At 38.3% G+C, this 17285-nt stretch overlaps 1 non-coding gene across 1 annotated transcript in view; it reads right to left on the minus strand.

The window, feature by feature from the left end:
* Positions 1-3861: 3861 nt before the first annotated feature.
* Positions 3862-17285, minus strand: part of LOC102507238 — a 17259-nt gene continuing 3835 nt past the window's right edge. The window contains exons 2-3 of the transcript XR_004318093.1: positions 11152-11157; positions 3862-3874 (exon numbers count right to left, since the gene is read on the minus strand). This is a non-coding gene — a transcript (uncharacterized LOC102507238). The remainder of the gene's footprint in view (positions 3875-11151; positions 11158-17285) is intronic.

Raw genomic sequence — 17285 nt, forward strand, 5'->3', positions numbered from 1 at the left:
TGAGCTATATCCTCTCCCCCAAGGCTCAAAATGTTTGAATACTCATAAACAACATTTTAATTTAAAATACTTTACAGTTTATTCCAATTTCCTGCCCATTTTCTCCAGACTCAGGGTCATAGGACCCAGAGGAGTCATACTGAGCCATTGCTCTGACCAGTATGACACATTTGCATTGTGAGCCAAAAGATCAACAAAGGTCATTCTTACTTAGGGCCAGTTGAGCATCATTTATGCCTGGGGTTCCAGAAACTGGAAATATACTAAACAATTGACTTATTTCTCCCCACTAGATAAAACAGCCCTTGAAAGTTGTTCATCTAGGCATTTCTATGCCTTTAGATGCTTCTCTTAGATAACTGACTTTCTCTTTGGTTGCACCTCCTGACCTCAAGGATCTGCTACTGTTCTTCTCTAAATGCTCTCTATGTGTCTTGTATTAAATAAATACTGGTATGACAACAGGTCAAATTACTTGCATCTGGAATGAATGGTCCCATTCCACAGGGTACACTTTGGCTTGTGCAATAAATAATCTAAGCAGTGTTCAGTTAAATTTAATTAATTAAATTATGTTAATTGCCTTAGTTAATCACCTCATGCTTATCAGAATATCAGCACATTGAGCTATTGAGTGCCTACTACATGCCAAGCACTGCACTGAGTAACTCACAAACCCTTTTCACATAATTTTCACAGCAGCTCTGAGAATGACTTCTCAGTTAAAGAATGAGCTAATCCTTAATACTTGTATACAAAAACACTGTTACATATTACATGGCACTTCCCATGGAGGCGGGGCTTACCAGGATCAATCTTTGATTAAGAACTCTCCAAAGCAGGGCAGACTTGAATTCTCTCAGTATAATAATGCAAGAGTTTTGTGCTCATCTCTTCTTAAAGGACTACAGACTAAGCCAGTGCCCTATTATAAATTAGGACAAAAGTAGAAAGGGGACCTTAGGGGAATCTCTTTAATGTGAAACCAGTAAAAGGGCTTGAGTTTTTTAAAAGGTGTTTTATAGTCAGCTAGTTAGCTGTATGGGTACATATAAGGATATATACTGTATTTATTTATCTATCTATCTATATATATATACACATCTATATCCAAATTTATATCTATATCTATATAGATGAGGATCCTTACATAAGTTCATACCCTTTGACTCAATATTTCCACTTCTAAATATCTATCCTAAGGAAATTATCAGAGATTCTAACAAAGATGTATGTACAAGGATATTCATTGCTGCAGAGGTTACATTTTTTGCCAATTCAGCAGGCTGGGGATGGAAAATGGAAATTGTTATAAAAAACAAAGTTTTCTTTTTTTCCTGTACATGAATGTTTGAGGATTTACTGAGATTCACATTTGATACAGATAGATAGAGATATAGTTATAGATATATAGATCTATATCTGTATCTAGATATCTATAGATAAATACACATGTTTATAATAGATCACATTAAATATTCCATGGAGTGGATAAATAAATATGGTATAACTGTAGGAGATACTATGCAGCCATTAAAAGTCATAATTTTAAAGAATATTTAGCAAAATGGGAAAATGTCAATTATGGTGTTAAGTGAATAAAAGAGGATACAACACAATATAAAGCATATGATCCCAATTAAGAAAAACAAGCAGAATATACACACGCACTCAGAAAAAGGACAGGTAAGAAATGCACCAAAAATACTAACTGTGATTGCCTCGATTGTAGAATTATGGATTTTTTTTCCTTTACATAAGTTTTGTTCTCTATACTTTTGAAGTTTTCTATTCTGAGCATGTTTTACTTTTATAATAGCAAGGAAAAAGAAAAATATTTTACAAAAAGGGAGGTTTGTGTGTATATTCTTGCTTGGGAGTGGGCTAGAAAAACACCAATGGGAGATAAGGAAAATCAACTGGTTCTTAGAGCTAGGGGACAATGAGCTGGAAGAGAAAGAATGCAGCCAAGGTTAGAATAGCCCATTGAAAGCTGGAATTAGCTCTTCAGAAGAATTGGGGCTCCTTTGTTGCTTTTCAGAAGGAATTTAGAACCTTAAGTGGGTATATTGGAAGTAAATTTTTTATGTTTGTATGTTCTATAATGGTGGGGATTGGAGGAGAGAGGATGTGTGTCTGGGCAAGGTAGTAGCAGTGAGAAGTACAGTGAAGGAACGTCACATACAAATTCAACCTTAGAGGAGGAGTCTTTCCACTCCCACCCCCACTCCCATGCCCTAAAACAGGGCCTGACACAAAACAAACTGCTCAGTGTTTCAGTGTTTGTTGATGGGAACTTTGAGTGGCAAAGAGACAGAGGCCCTTCTACCTAAAGATTTCCATCTGGGCTTTTCCTTTTCCAAGCCAGGTTCACTGACTTGTTTTGTTTTGTTGTAATGGAGGCTGTTTCTTTATATAGGTAAATTCAGTGACTATCATACTTTATTTTTAGCTTGCTATTGCTTTTTATTATATAAATATTATATATTTATCATAGAAAAATGCAAAAAGTACACATAAGCAAATACACACAAAAAGTGAACTAAAACTACCTACACAACTACCACCCAAAGATAACCTTATAAAAATTTTATGGTACTTCCTTTCAGACATTTTTTGTGTGTATATTTATCCTTGTAATGCGATTATGTTGTAAACTATTTCTTTTCACTTAGGAATTTAACACAAACCTCTTTCCAGGTTATTACATATTTTATTTTTGGATCTTTAAAAAGTTGTTTTTAGGTACTCAAATAATATTTTAATATGTTCTTCTTGTAAAAATTAAAATACATAATATTTACAGATATGATTAATGTGTTCTTTAACCACCAGTCCCACCTCTACACTAGCTCTGGTCCCCTCCACTCCTCAGAAATAACCACTATTGTCATAATGTATATTATACAGGTGGTTCTCAAAGATATATATATATATATATATATATATATATATATATATATATATATATATATATTATACTTTGTATATGACATTATTTTGGGTGATATACATGGTGTTTATTTTCTATATAAATTGTATTACATTGTATAAATTAGCCTCCAATTTGCTTTTCTCACTCAAAACATGACTTGGATATATAGACATAAGTCATTTTATTTAGCTAATACATGGAATCAGGCAGTATAGATGCACCATTGTTTATTCAACTATGTTCTTATTGATGTAAGTTTAAGTTATTCCCAATTTTTCACTATTACAAACAGCACTGAAATAAATATCCTTGGCATGCCTCCTTGTGCACATGTGTAGAAATGTTCCTTTAGGATTGATACAAGGAAAGAAATTAGTATACCATGGGATACATAACACTCAGCTTCAACAATTATCAACACATAGCCAACTTTGTTTCATCTGTACGCCACCTCCCCATACACACTGGATTATTTTAAAGCAAATTATATCATTTGAATGCGTATGATAACATTTAGTACATGCTGAAAAATTGCCTCCAAAATGGCTGTACCAATTTAATGATTGTACCAATTTAGACCCCCATGAGCACTGTTTGAGACTACCTATTTTCAATAACTTTTCCAAACTTGAAATAATCAAACTTTAAATTTTTGCTGATCATAAATAATCCTTTATTATTGTTTTAATTTGTATTTCCCTGATCAGTAATGAAGTTGCCCAGTTTCATGTTTTCACATGAAATATCTTTTCATATATTTAACAACAATTTGCTTTTCCATTTCTGTGAAATGCCTGTTAAAATCCTTTGTCGATTATTCCATTTTGGTTTGTCTTTTTTGAGTCACATTAGAGGTTTATCAATGAAATGCCACTAAATAATTTTGCACAATATTAGCTTGTGCTAGAGTTTTAAATGTTAACAGACAAGTGGGCTTTGCTTAGCATCTGTTGATTCTTTTATTCATCTATTTTTTGAATGCCTTCTATCTTCCAAACTCCAGAATATATAATGCTGAGCAAAAGAGAGATAATTCCTGCCCTCATAAAAATTATGATCAGTTAAATGGGGGAGATAGATATTACTTTAAAATAGAATAGAATGGCCTTTACTTGAATTGACTTATAATTTTAAGGCCCTACAGCTGAAGAGGCAGAAGAATATAAGACTTCAGATTCTCCAGGACTCATGGCTCTTTGGCTGAGGAGAGCTTCATCATATGGCTTGAGGCTAGGTTGTGAGCAGAGCTGGGCTGTGGTGAGCTTGGAGGTTAGGGCTGCTCCAGGGTGAGGTTTGAACCCATAGTTACTCTAGGGAAATGTGAGGGCTGAGGCTGTCCCATTTTGTCATTTTTCCTCTCAGAATGTGGTACCTATAAGGGAAAACATTCTGCAGTCTGATCAATGCTAAGTAGACCGGGACTGTCACCTCCCTCTTTCTGGATGCTGCATTTTTGTCAATGCAGCCAAAGATGGCTTTAGCTTTTAACTACCACATTTCACAACTAACATATACTGAGGTCACTGTCCACCAAAATCTCAAAGCTGTATTAACACATGCTGCTTCTAAGCCACATCTCCTCGGTGGCCCTTCTCTTTGTATAGTGTCAATGCCACATTAACACATTCTTTGGTTTTTGTCTTCTCTTTCTCCAGCCTCCATAGAGATTACCCCCCTCAAACTTCCTCTCTGTTGTGACAACATAATGGTAACTTCAGCCATATTACAACATAATTGAATAGGTTACAGTTTTCTGTATACCAAATTCCACTCTTGGTATGTCTTCTTAAGCATTGGACATGGGATGTCACCTGGTCCCCTGATCGAGACTTGGGACACATTCAATTCCCATCACATCAATAATATGGGTCCAAATTCTTTTTTCAGGTTCAACTCTTTCTGCAAAAGGCTGAGGTCATAGGTTTCTAGTTGATTATGTTTGGGTCATTTTCCAAACAGAATTGAATTTGGTCTAACTTTGTCTCTTCATGAGCAAGTAGAAGAGATGGGATTGAATGAAGGGTGTGCTCCTTATGAGGTTTGGTACATCTTCATGCTAGTTATACAGGGTTCAACTCCTCCACGATTTATAATAATCATCTCTTACATATTATTTCATTTAGTCACTATAAGGGCCAAGTGAGATAAAGATTGTCACCTGTTAATTGATGAGAAAGCCAAGGTTTAGAGAGACTAAGAGTTTTGTTTAAGAGTTACACAACTAGTTATGTGTAGATCTGAACACAGGAAAACTCCTTTGACTACAAATGCAGGGATTTTTTGCCTTTCCATTTGCCCTTACCTAAAAGTTAGTGGGACCTCCCACCTATGCTATTCCTGCCAGAGCTATTTTGTTTCTGACCATTTCTGGGTAGCCACACAGGGAACAAAATATGCCAGTGACAAAATCACTTGGCACCTGGTCCAGACCTCAAGTAGAAGACACAGGAAACTGGCCTCATTGGTTAGGCATTGCTGCCCATGAGATAACCTAGTCATAGTAGTTGAAGAGGAGGAGAGAGATTTTATCAGACTATTAAGAAGACCTCCCTTTGTCAGGGATTCATGATGCCATGAGAGGGACATGAATGGACAGTGGATTAAAAAATTGGTCTCTGCTTATATTCATTTTCTAGGGTTGCCATAACAAATAGCACAGATTGGGTAGCTTAAAAACAAAACTCTATTTTCTTACAGTTCTGGAGGCTAGAACTTTAAGATTAAGGTGGCAGCAGGTTTGATTTCTCCTGAGGCCTCTCTCCTGGCTTGCAGATAGCCACCTTTTCACTGTGTCCTCACATGGTCCTTCCTCCATGTACGTACCATTTCTGGTGTCTCTTTGTGTGTCCAAATTTCCTCCTCTTATGAGGATACCAGTAAGATTAGGGCCCATCCCAATGACCACATTTTAACTTCATCACCTATTTAAAGGCCCTATATCCAAACACAATCACATTCTGAGGTACTGGGCTTTCAAAATATGAATTTTGGAAAGAAACAACTCATCCCACAACACTATACTCTGCTCCTCAGAGCTTGGACTGAATCTAGTCCTCCTTTTTATTTTAAATAGAGGACAGCTGCATAAAGAGACCTAAGATATTTTTGAGAAGGATGTGGAATGAGAGGGGTCAAGATATTGATTGCCATGTAATATCTGCACCTCTTCCCTTCAGGTTCCAATTCCTTCACCCCTAGGCCTAGAATTTCAGGGTTTCTTGGCAATCCTGAATTGTCCTCTTGCTAGCAGAATCTTTTTTTTCCCCCCACTGAACAGTTTCTTCTCTCCTTTTTGGCTAACATTTGATCCTATGAGAAAGTTTATGCTCTTGACTTTCTGGAAACAAATATACAGAATAAAAATTTGGCCCATATTTACAGATATTTAATCCAACAATGAATAGTTCTATCTTTGGGCATTGGTAATCACAGTGGATATAGATTTCAGATTTCCCAGAATAGCTTCAGGTCTAAAAGTTTGGTCCTATTGCTCCCAGAACTACATGCACATGTTTATTTGAATCTGGGTTCAGAAAATATACTTTGGAGAAGTACTAAATGTATTCTAGTATTCCCTTCAACAACTTTCCATTGTTTGGGGACCAAATTCTTAACTCAGCATCACATTGTAGGTCCTTAGTGGTGTGGACCTACACATCTATTCAGTTTCATCTTCTGACACTCCTCAATATAAATTTTTTGCTCAAACCATAATTTTAGTCACTCAAAATTACCTGCCTTTTTTCATATGTATACATGTCTGCACATGATGTTTTAGGATACTCTTCCAGAATGCCTATGATGACCTTCTTCCCACTCTATATGTAAACTGCCTGTAATCCTCTTACTTACCCTTCAAGTAGCATTCTAAAATCTCTGTGAAACTGCTCCTGTCCTCTCCAGAAAGTTGATTACTCCTGTTTTGCCACTGTAGTTTATACATGCCATATTACATATTATACTGGAATATATCATAGTGATGAGCACTTTGGTCTAATTGGAACAGTCTGTTTATTTGGCTGTTTTGCCCACTAGATAGGGGCCTGACTTAGAATAAGTACTTATGTGTTTGTTAAATTAATAAATGAAAAAGTATGAAAAGGGCATTGCCAAGGATGTGTGTCTTCCCCTTTCCACCCTCTAACATGATCAACATGATTTCTGTGATTAAGATGATAATATGGGAATGAGACAGAGCTAGGTATAGCTAAACCTAGGCTCTTGACCTGTTTACCAGTTATGGGATCTGATCTGATCTAAGCTGAATTACTAATGCTGGGCCCTACGAAGATCAATCCAAGATGTCACATTAACCTAAATTTCAAAAAGTATAAGCAGTTGAGGGGAAAGCAGGATGGCCTGACAGACATGTTCCCAAACAGACCAGGTATCTTGTTGAGGTATTCAGAGTATCTGGTTCCTCCCATTCCTATAACCTGAGGTCCCCATACCAGGGTCTCTGAGACTCTGAGAAACCAGAATATTGCCATGGTGGTGGGGAAATGCCAGCTTGGAAATTGCCACACATAGGCTTTGGGGAGGTAGTATGAGGGTGGGGTGGAGGAAGAATGGTACAGAGGGGCTGATGCAAAAGCCAACTGTCATTCGTTCTTGAGCAACTGAAGAGGTATGGGCTAGAAGTCCAGACTTGTTGTTGGGACTTCCCTTTCACAATGACTCTGCAGTGAGTAACCGCTGAGGAGGCGGTTACTGGGGCCACCTCAGGCCAAGCCTGGGCTAGGGGTGGTGGCAGATAAGCCACCCACACATAAGTTCCCGCCCCATTCTACTTTCCTCCTTCGCATCTATTATTATATCAGATCTGACAATAGCCCTGTAATTAAGGCAGGGCAAAGATTATGACCTTTGTTTTAAACTTGAGGATGTTGGAGACCCAAAGAAGTGGGCCCTAAAACAGCCTTTTTGCCTACTCAACTGCTCAACTACACTCACCTAATGGTCCCTCCATGCCAAGAGCTTGAACTCTGCTCTTGCTGGAGCCTCGTGTCTACCCAACTTAATAGCTTTTTGGTCTTTCAATGCCTTTAACTTCTTCATTTAAGCCTAAGCATAACATTGACTCCAGTAATGTCAACTTCTCTCATCCTGACTTATGTTGTGTCAGGGACATCAGTCATTTACTCACTAAATATTATTTGATTCCTCCTACCATGTTCCAGGTACCATGCTAAGCACTAGCTAATACATCAGTGAATGAAACACAGATTCTGTTTATCTCACAGAGCTCATAGTCACAAAATACAGTTTCCAAAACCAGGGAAATAACCAACAATAAACATGTAAATTGACCAAAAATAAATTATTCCAAATGGTAGAAGGTACTATGAAGGAAATCACTAGGGTTTTGAGTCTGTGAGAGAAAAGGGGTAAGGAGAGCTACTTTGGCTTTGGTTGGAGGGGATGTCATTCCATGAAGAGAATATTTTAAGCCAAGACCTAAAGGATGAGAAGGAGTCAGCCATGGGTTGAAAGGAAGTTCAAAGGCCTGGAGATAAGAAAGAGCCAGAGGTGTATACAGCCTTGCTGACTAGGATAGACAGCTATCTGGAGGCAGTGTAGTATGCAGGAATGGCACTGGATGCAACCTTAAGAATCCTTTTGCTATTAGACTCTTTCCAGCTAAAAGTTCTTTAAATGGTGCAGAAAGTAACTGGCATTTACTGAGTATCTACTATGGGCCAGGCACAAACTAATCCCTTTCCCACATGAATGTTTGTATTTCATCCAGTCTTAGCTTCCCATCTGTATAACAAGGAAGTGAAGATATTTAGTCCCTGAGGGCTCTTATAGCTTGGAGAGATTAACTAGTCCATAACCCCATCTTCCTGTTAGAAAGCTGAAGCCCTGGGAGATAAAGCACTTTTGCCTCAGGTTGTCTGATGGATAGGCACATCCCTCTTCAACTCTAGGCTTGGTCAACTAGGGTAGAGTTGAGTCTTATCTGAACTAAAAAAGAAATGGCTTACTTCACTTAGAATGACATCCTCCAGGGACATCCATGTTGCTGCAAATGGCGTTATGTTGTCATTTTTATGGCTGAATAGTATTCCATTGTATAAATATACCACATCTTCTTTATCCAGTCATCTGTTGACTATATGTATGTTCATGTATAACTGAAAAATTGTGCTCTACACTGGAATTTGACACAATGTTGTAAAATGACTATAACTCAATAAAAATGTAAAAAAAAAAAATGAAATGGACACACAAGACTCTTAACACTGACCAGGAAGAAGATGTGCATGAGAGGGATTCCATCTTGGATGCAGAGGGAGGAAGTCTTCTGTGAGCCCTTTGACAGTATGGTTTTGCTTCTGGATATCATCAAAGCTTTTCTTAGCAGCAGATATTTCCAGGAAGAGTAGAAACTGCAGCACAGTGTTTTTGGTAGATAAGACTTATGCTGGTCAGGACAGAGGCCTTGTAAGGAGTTTAGATATAAAGTCCCAAATTTTTGTGCTTTCATGGGAGGAGACTTTGTAAAAGTTTCAAATCCATTTTCATTTGCTTTCTATAGCTGTCTTTTCTTCTCCTTTCCTTCGTCTCTTCCTCCTTCTCTTCTTTCTCCTTCTCTTCCTCTTCCTTCTCCTTCTCCCTCTCCTCCTTCTCCTCCTCCTCCTACTCCTCCTCCTTCTTCTTCTTTCTTCTTCTCCTTTTCTCTACAACTCAAAGTGCTACATACAGTTATAACCTCAGGCTCAGGCTCAGGTTTATTTTAGTATTGGTCCTAATATCTATCCCAATTGGAGGAAGACAATAGAAGAAGGTAAAGGAGAGGAGGAGAGAAAAATAAGGGAGAGAAGGTGAGAGAGGAATGAGTAGAGGAAAAAAGGAAAGTAGAGGAGAGGAGAGGAGAGCAGAGGAAATAAGGGGAGAATAACCTCTTTTCTTTGACTAGTACCCTCACCAATCCTGCCTCACTATGAAAGCAATTTCACTGGGGCCTAAGGTGTTCCCTGTGAAATAATATTTCACCTCGATAACAGTGCAAAACTTTAGTTAACAAGCTTCTCAAATCAGTAACTTCAACAGAAATAAAGTGTATCTGCAAATCCCCTGAATCTTCAAGAGTCTCTTGAACCCACTCCAATTTCTGTCATGGGAGATAGCAAAGCCCTTTGTACATAGGAGTGAGGGCAAAGTGAGACCCTCCTTCTCCTCTCCCTCTACCCAAAGCACCTCTACTGGATGACATCTCAGACTAGCCATCTGGAGAAGTCCTTAAGTAGATAGAAGCTCTCACTAATCAAAGTAGAAAAAAACAGGGCCTCACAGAAGTCATAAATCTAATTAAAGTGGAATCTCAGGAGGTCTGACTGAATTTTAAAGAATTTCTAGAAGCTCATCAACAAGATTAACTTATCTTCAGAAATAATGCAGAAGGGTGGGTGGGTATTCTGCATGAACACTGGAAGAAACAGCACTAAGAGCTGAAAGTGGCCATTGTATCCATTGTAGTATCTGAGGGACAGACAAAAGAAATAGGTGCCCCTGATCCATTTTTTCACCCCATCTTAGTTGAGGAGGTTTGGGGGAAGGAAGAATTCTTTAAGTTCATCTAATCTCCTTTGTCCAGTCTGTTCTCATCAAGCAACTTCCTGATTAATTTGGCTTCCAGAATAGATTTTTAGAAGCAAATGAGAAATTGCTGTTCAGCCAACATGAGCATTCCCAGCTGTGTAGGGGTTGTATTTGCTCTGAAATTAAAAACAAATAAACAAAAAACCCTCCATATTACATCTGCTTCCTGTGAGTTTGGTTTGCATGAGTCAGTTCATTGAAGATGATCAGGTTCATTCCAAGTGTCTTCTCAAAAATAGAGTTTGGAGATCATGTAAAACTGAACCCTGTGCCCCAAGATAAGAGCTCTCTGCTTAAGTAAGCCCATATCCTTAGAAAGCATTTCTATCTCACTATGTAATGTTAAGGAGCCAATCTATTTATTTTGCAGATGGGGACAATGAAGCCCAAAGAGGGTAAGAAACTTTCCCAAGTGGGTCAATGGCAAAGCCAGGATCTAGGCCTAGGTCATAACTTTCTTCTACCTAAGCTCTTGTCCTACACTGTCCTATGTCTGCATTACATAATCTCTCCCAGCCTCTAACTAAGGATCAAGAGTTCTGCAAACTCTCAGAAAAGAAGTCATTAAATCAATTGAACCTGGTTACTTTTCTAGTAACTGCCCAAGGGACAGGAGTCTATTTATTCACAATTTTTCTCCTTTTTTTAGGTAACATATTTCCTCTATCCAGCCCCCTCCCTTCACCTCCCATCGTTTTTCCCTTTCTCTCAGATTTTTGTTTCCTCCTCTTCCTTACCTAAGGTGATAGGAATATAACTCTGATTGAGACTGTGTTTATTTCTTTTCAAATTTTGTACCAGTATGTCCATGGGAAGAAAGTAGAGGTTTGGAAGAAACCCTAGTGTCTGTGCCATCTTATTTTCACCTCCAGCCGGATTCTGATTCTAAATCATTTACTAAGATCCTACTGTGTACTAGGTATGGAGCCTATAAAAAGAGATTCCCCTACCATATGAAGAGATTAGGACTGGAGTTGGAGACTATACATGTATGGAAAGGATATTTCAATAGGAATTTGAATCAGATTTAACAAGAATTTACAGCAAGTCTGCTTAATGCTGAAACTGACTCTAGGCTCTGGGAATCAAAAACAAGTAAGTCAAGGTCCCTGCCTGGTAGATCTCACTTTCTAGCCATGTAAACCAAAATGCAATGTGATTAGGCCATAATGGAAGTACGTAGAAAATACAGGAGACTTTGTCTAGGGGAACCAGGAGTGGTTTCCCAGAGGAGGTGATAATTGAACTGAGCCTGAAGATCAAACACAATGTCTCCTGGAAGGATAGATGTAAGGGGACCAGGAAACTTTCCAGGTCCACAGAGAGGCATACGGAAAGGTAATAAGTGTACTACTAAAGTTTACGAGGTGTTCCAGTCAGGATATGGAATGTGTGAATAGGGTGAAGATATAAGTTGTGGACAAGTAAGGGTCCTGATAATCTGGTTGATGAATTTTCAACTTTTAGCTTCAGAAAATGGGGAGCTACTGATCCTTTTTAAGTAGTGGAATAGCACCATTAGAACCATGTTGTTAAAAGGCCATCTTGGCAATAAATACCAAACTTTAAGGAGAATTATATCATTGACTGAAAATAAACATCATATTCATGTATATATTTTTAAAATTTTCATCTTAATCATTAAGAACAATATTATCATCTCCCTTAATGCAAGCACTCTGGGAGCTGATGTCATTACCGTTCATTCATTCAGCAAATGTTTCCTAAACAATAACTTACTCTGTGTTCCAATCTGAGGATACAGAAATTATCCAAGAAACCCTTGTCCTTGAGGGAATTCCAGCTATAATGTGAGAAAGGCAGGGGGCATAAAATAACATGTTACAAAGAAGTAAGTGTTACAGCATATTAATAAAAGTATATAATTATGGTCAAAGATGACTGATCTTTATATCTTGGATTCCCTCCATGGAGATATGGATTTCCTTTAAGGTGGTGAGAAGGCTTTTTTGAGATATAGAGTGAGGGACATGAGGACTTAGGCATTCAAGGAGATATGCTCAATATTCAGTTGAATCTACTATTGTGGAAGAAGGGGAGATAGAGAGTGAGTAAGCTGCAAACACACATACATATACACAGAGAAAGATACAGAACTCAGGAAAACACTAATGTGTAATAAGGAGCAGGAAAAGAAAAGAGGAGTCCATGAAGAAAACCAAAGATAGTGTCAAGAAGATAGGCAAATCAGAGGAGTGCAATTAAACAAATTCAGCTATTCTCACAGAACACTACTCTGGATCAGGTGCTGCATTAAGTACTAGGGAAACAAGTGAAAAAGAGTCCCTGCCACAAGCTATGATCTTCTGGCAGAAGTTGATCTTTACATCTCACCTGAACCATGCTTGTGTGACTCTGATGGTAGAATTCATACTGAAAAGAGAGGATATCTTCTAAATAACAGGACTTTGAGAAAGAAGGAATGGCTGACAGAGTCATCTTCTGCAGAGACATTGAGGGGGATAAGAGCTAGGAGAGAGGCTTTGGCTTTGTTGGTTAGGAGTTCATGGTAATTTGGTGACACCAGATAGCAGGGTCAGTGCAGAAATGGGGATAGAAAACAAATGAAAAATTAAGTTATTGTGGATTAGGTGATTAAACAATGAGAATCCTTTAGAGACTACTTTTTAAAGAACTTTGAGTGAACTGAAGAATGATGGTGTGGGCATTGGAAAGAGTTTTTTTTTTTTTTTTTTTTAAGTTGGTGTGATCAACATATGAAGGACCAAATAGGATGACATCTGAGAGGAGGCCATTGGGTTGATGAGCTTTGTGAGAGCAGAGCCAGTGGAGTAGTGGAAGCAGATGAGGTGAAAGTGGCCTTAATTTCAGTTCTGAAACTCCCTTGTCTGGCTTAGGGGTCAAAGTGGGAGGGTCAAAAAAGGCACCAGAAGTTAAAGGCTGCAGCTTGCAACTCAGGGAAGAAATGTTTAGAGGAGAAGTAGGATAAGGGGAGAGGAAGTTGACTTAAACCACAATAGACATGGTTCAGATGAGATGGGAGATCAACTTCCTGCCAGAGGAGCATAGCTCACAGCAAGAGAAGTGAGAGAATCTCTATATTTGCAATCCTTCCAAATTTATAAACAATTTTCCCTCTGTTTTGCAATAAAACTGGTATGGTCCAGCCTGGAGGCAGTGCAAGTTACTAAAATGATTCTTCCAAGTGGCAAGTGGTATAGAAGAGAGTAGGAAAGTTGGTTTGATCTTCAGGTCAGTCAGCTGCTAACTGAGTGACTTGAAGTAAATCATTTGAGCACTCTGAACTTCATTTTTCTCATCTGTGGAAAGGGGGAGAACAATTCCTACCTCTTAGAATGCTTATTAAGATTACATGAGAGAATGTGCATAAAACATCCAGCATAGTACCTGAGACATATCAGCCATTAGGCAACTGTTGGCTCCCTTCCCCACTTCTTCTGTTTCTCTAGTCTTATCAACACAGTGTGCTGGAGTGTCCAGATGCCACCCTTCTTTCTTCCTATTGTTTATGCTTAATAGATTATGAGAATATGGGAAAACCTGTAGATTCTGGGAATCCATGCCACCATGCCCAAGGGCTGACCATCTCCTGGATAGGGTCAAGCTGTCCAGAGAAGCCCACAAAGCACCCCTCATCCCATTTCCTTTGTCAAGCATTGATATAAGCCAGACAGTTTTCCAGGATGTCTGATAGCATCAGTAGGTCAGAAAAGTGAGCCTAAAATGTAGTTAGAGACAATCGCAGGCTTCAAAACTCGTCTTTGCTTGTCAGTGACAGATGGCATTCGCTTCACACTACTAATGGCAGCAGCAGATCCTCCTATAAGTTTCAGGGAGACTCAGGTTCAGGCTCAAGTTCAGCCTCAAAGAATCCTGTAGTGAAGGCTACCCATGAAGTCCAAAACAGGTCCAAAGAAATCCCCAGTCACAAGAAAAATGTCATCTCTCACATTCATAGTAACATTTTACAGTTTAGAAAACTTTTTTCACACATGTTAGGTTAGGATTTATATGTATATATGTGTGTGTTTAATGTAATATAATGTTTATAATAATGTTATAAATTATATACATCAACGAATATTATATAATCATAAATAAACTCTTATGGAACACAACATGGCAGGCTGGTGATGTGGGTTGGTAAAAAAATTTACCAGAGGCCAAGGAAAGTTTAAGAACAAGGAAAGGTTTAATTGTTATGCTGCTATAGGCAATAGTGGTCCACACAGAGGAGAGGTGCCTATGTGAGCACCGAGGGTGGGCATGCAGGGTCTTTTACTGGGGAGAGGGGGCTGTGCACACAAGGAGTAGGGGCTGCATGATCAATTTGAGCACAAGTACCTGATTACTTGTAAGATCTGTCAGGGGCTACTGTGAATAATAAGATTTATGACTCTGATAAGGGCAGGATGTGAGACCTGTCCACCTAGGGTATTGTGAGATGGTCTATGGGCAATTTCCTGGGGCAGTTAGTTTTGTTCAAGGGAAGATTTTTTTTATCTTGCAGAGATGTAGGTATGCAGCAGGTTCTGCAGTGGGGAGTCGGGGTTAAGATGTGTCTAGGCACATAGAGAGCCCTGGGATGGGGGTTTTCTAACTTTCTAACTTTTCTAACTTAAGCTGGCTCCACATTAAAAATACATAATATAAATAAATATGATATAATTTATATATATATATTTTGGTTATATATATATATAACCAAAGCCAAGAGAACTTTACTCAGTCTGGATCACCCTACAGGTCTCAGTTTTAGACAGTTTGGAAGACAGATTCACCTAAACTCTTATACAAGATTAGATTTATTATTATTTTCTCTCGTAATACCCTATATCAACCCTACATAACACATTTTTATTGTGAGATTGTTTGGCGAGTGCCTTTTTCTCTCATTAGGACATGAATCCCAGAAGCGCAGGGTCCTGCTCAGTTGTATTATCTTTGCTATCTTGTCTCTATCACCCAGACCATTTGACAAACTTATAAATGGGAGAAGGGGCTCTTAAAGACCATATATCCCACCACATTTATAAAGAAGAGCAAAGAAGGGAATTTTCCAAGGTCATATTACAAAGCCATGGCATGCCTGGACCTGGAATGCAGGTCTCCTGACTATGGGGTCTACAGCTATTTCCAATGTTCAATGTTGATTAATTCTGGGTCCCAGGTCATCAGGAACCAGGGTCAAGAGAAAGTCAAGGCATTTAGTATTTGCATGTCACCTCATTTTCAGGCCTGTACAACAATTATTTTTCATTAGCAAATATTTATTGAACACTTGCTATAAGCAAGGCACTAGGAATACAGTTGTGAATAAGATAAAAATCACTGACCTCATGGAGCTTGGTAGAAGACACAAACAAGAAACAAAGACATAAAATGCTAGAAGTAAAATCAAAAGACAAATGATAAACTAGGGAAAATATTTGCAGTTACATACAAAGGGGGAATTTGTTACATAAAAAGGGGGAAATCTCTCTAATCTATAAAGAACTGCTAAAAACAATTAAGAAGAATAAATTAACAACTTTATAGAAAACTGAATATAACAGACATGGTTCTTGACCTCATGGAGCTTGTAATCTAGTGGGAGAACCCATTTTTGTCCAAGGCTAGTGAGAGTGCCTAGACTGTATGGTTTTAGGGGACCAAAGGAGATGGTGAATTCTTGAGTAGCTCCTCTCATGTCTTTTTAGGTGGACAGCTAATGAAACTCTGAATCTCAGCTCTGTCACTTACTAATTATGTGACTTTGAGGGAAATTGCTTAATTTTTTCAGCTTCAGTGTCCTCATTTTGTGAACAGGGAATAATTCTAATTGCACAAATTTTTTAAACATTTTTATTGATTTATAATCATTTTACAGTGTTGTGTCAAATTCCAGTGTAAAGCACATTTTTTCAGTCATACATGGACATATATATATTCATTGTCACATGTTTTCTCTGTGAGCTACCATAAGATCTTGTATATATTTCCCTGTGCTATACACTATAATCTTGTTTATCTATTCTACAATTTTGAAATCCCGTCTATCCCTTCCCACTCTCCGCCCCCTTGGCAACCACAAGTCTGTATTCTCTGTCTATGAGTCTATTTCTGTCCTGTATTTATGCTTTGTTTTGTATTTATGCTTTGTTTGTTTTTGTTTTTGCTTTTTAGATTCCACATATGAGCGATCTCATATGGTATTCTGCTTTCTCTTTCTGGCTTACTTCACTTAGAATGACATTCTCCAGGAGCATCCATGTTGCTGCAAATGGCATTATGTTGTCGGTTTTTATGGCTGAGTAGTATTCCATTGTATAAATATACCACCTCTTCTTTATCCAGTCACCTGTTGATGGACATTTAGGCTGTTTCCATGTCTTGGCTATTGTAAATATTGCTGCTATGAACATTGGGGTGCAGGTGTCATCCTGAAGTAGGGTTCCTTCTGGATATAAGCCCAGGAGTGGGATTCCTGGGTCATACAGTAAGTCTATTCCTAGTCTTTTGAGGAATCTCCACACTGTTTTCCACAGTGGCTGTACCAAACTGCATTCACACCAGCAATGTAGGAGGGTTCCCCTTTCTCCACAGCCTCTCCATAATTCCACAAATTTTTTTGAGAGGAATAAATGATATAATAAATGTAAGATATGTCGTATATAATAAGTACTCAGCAAAACTTTTGTTTCCTTCCATTTTTCACGTCTTGTTGTGCCTAGAACTGAGAATGGAGGAGCATGCCTCTTCT

The sequence above is a fragment of the Camelus ferus genome, chromosome X (genome assembly GCF_009834535.1).
Source record: "Camelus ferus isolate YT-003-E chromosome X, BCGSAC_Cfer_1.0, whole genome shotgun sequence".
Classification (NCBI taxonomy): Eukaryota; Metazoa; Chordata; class Mammalia; order Artiodactyla; family Camelidae; genus Camelus; species Camelus ferus.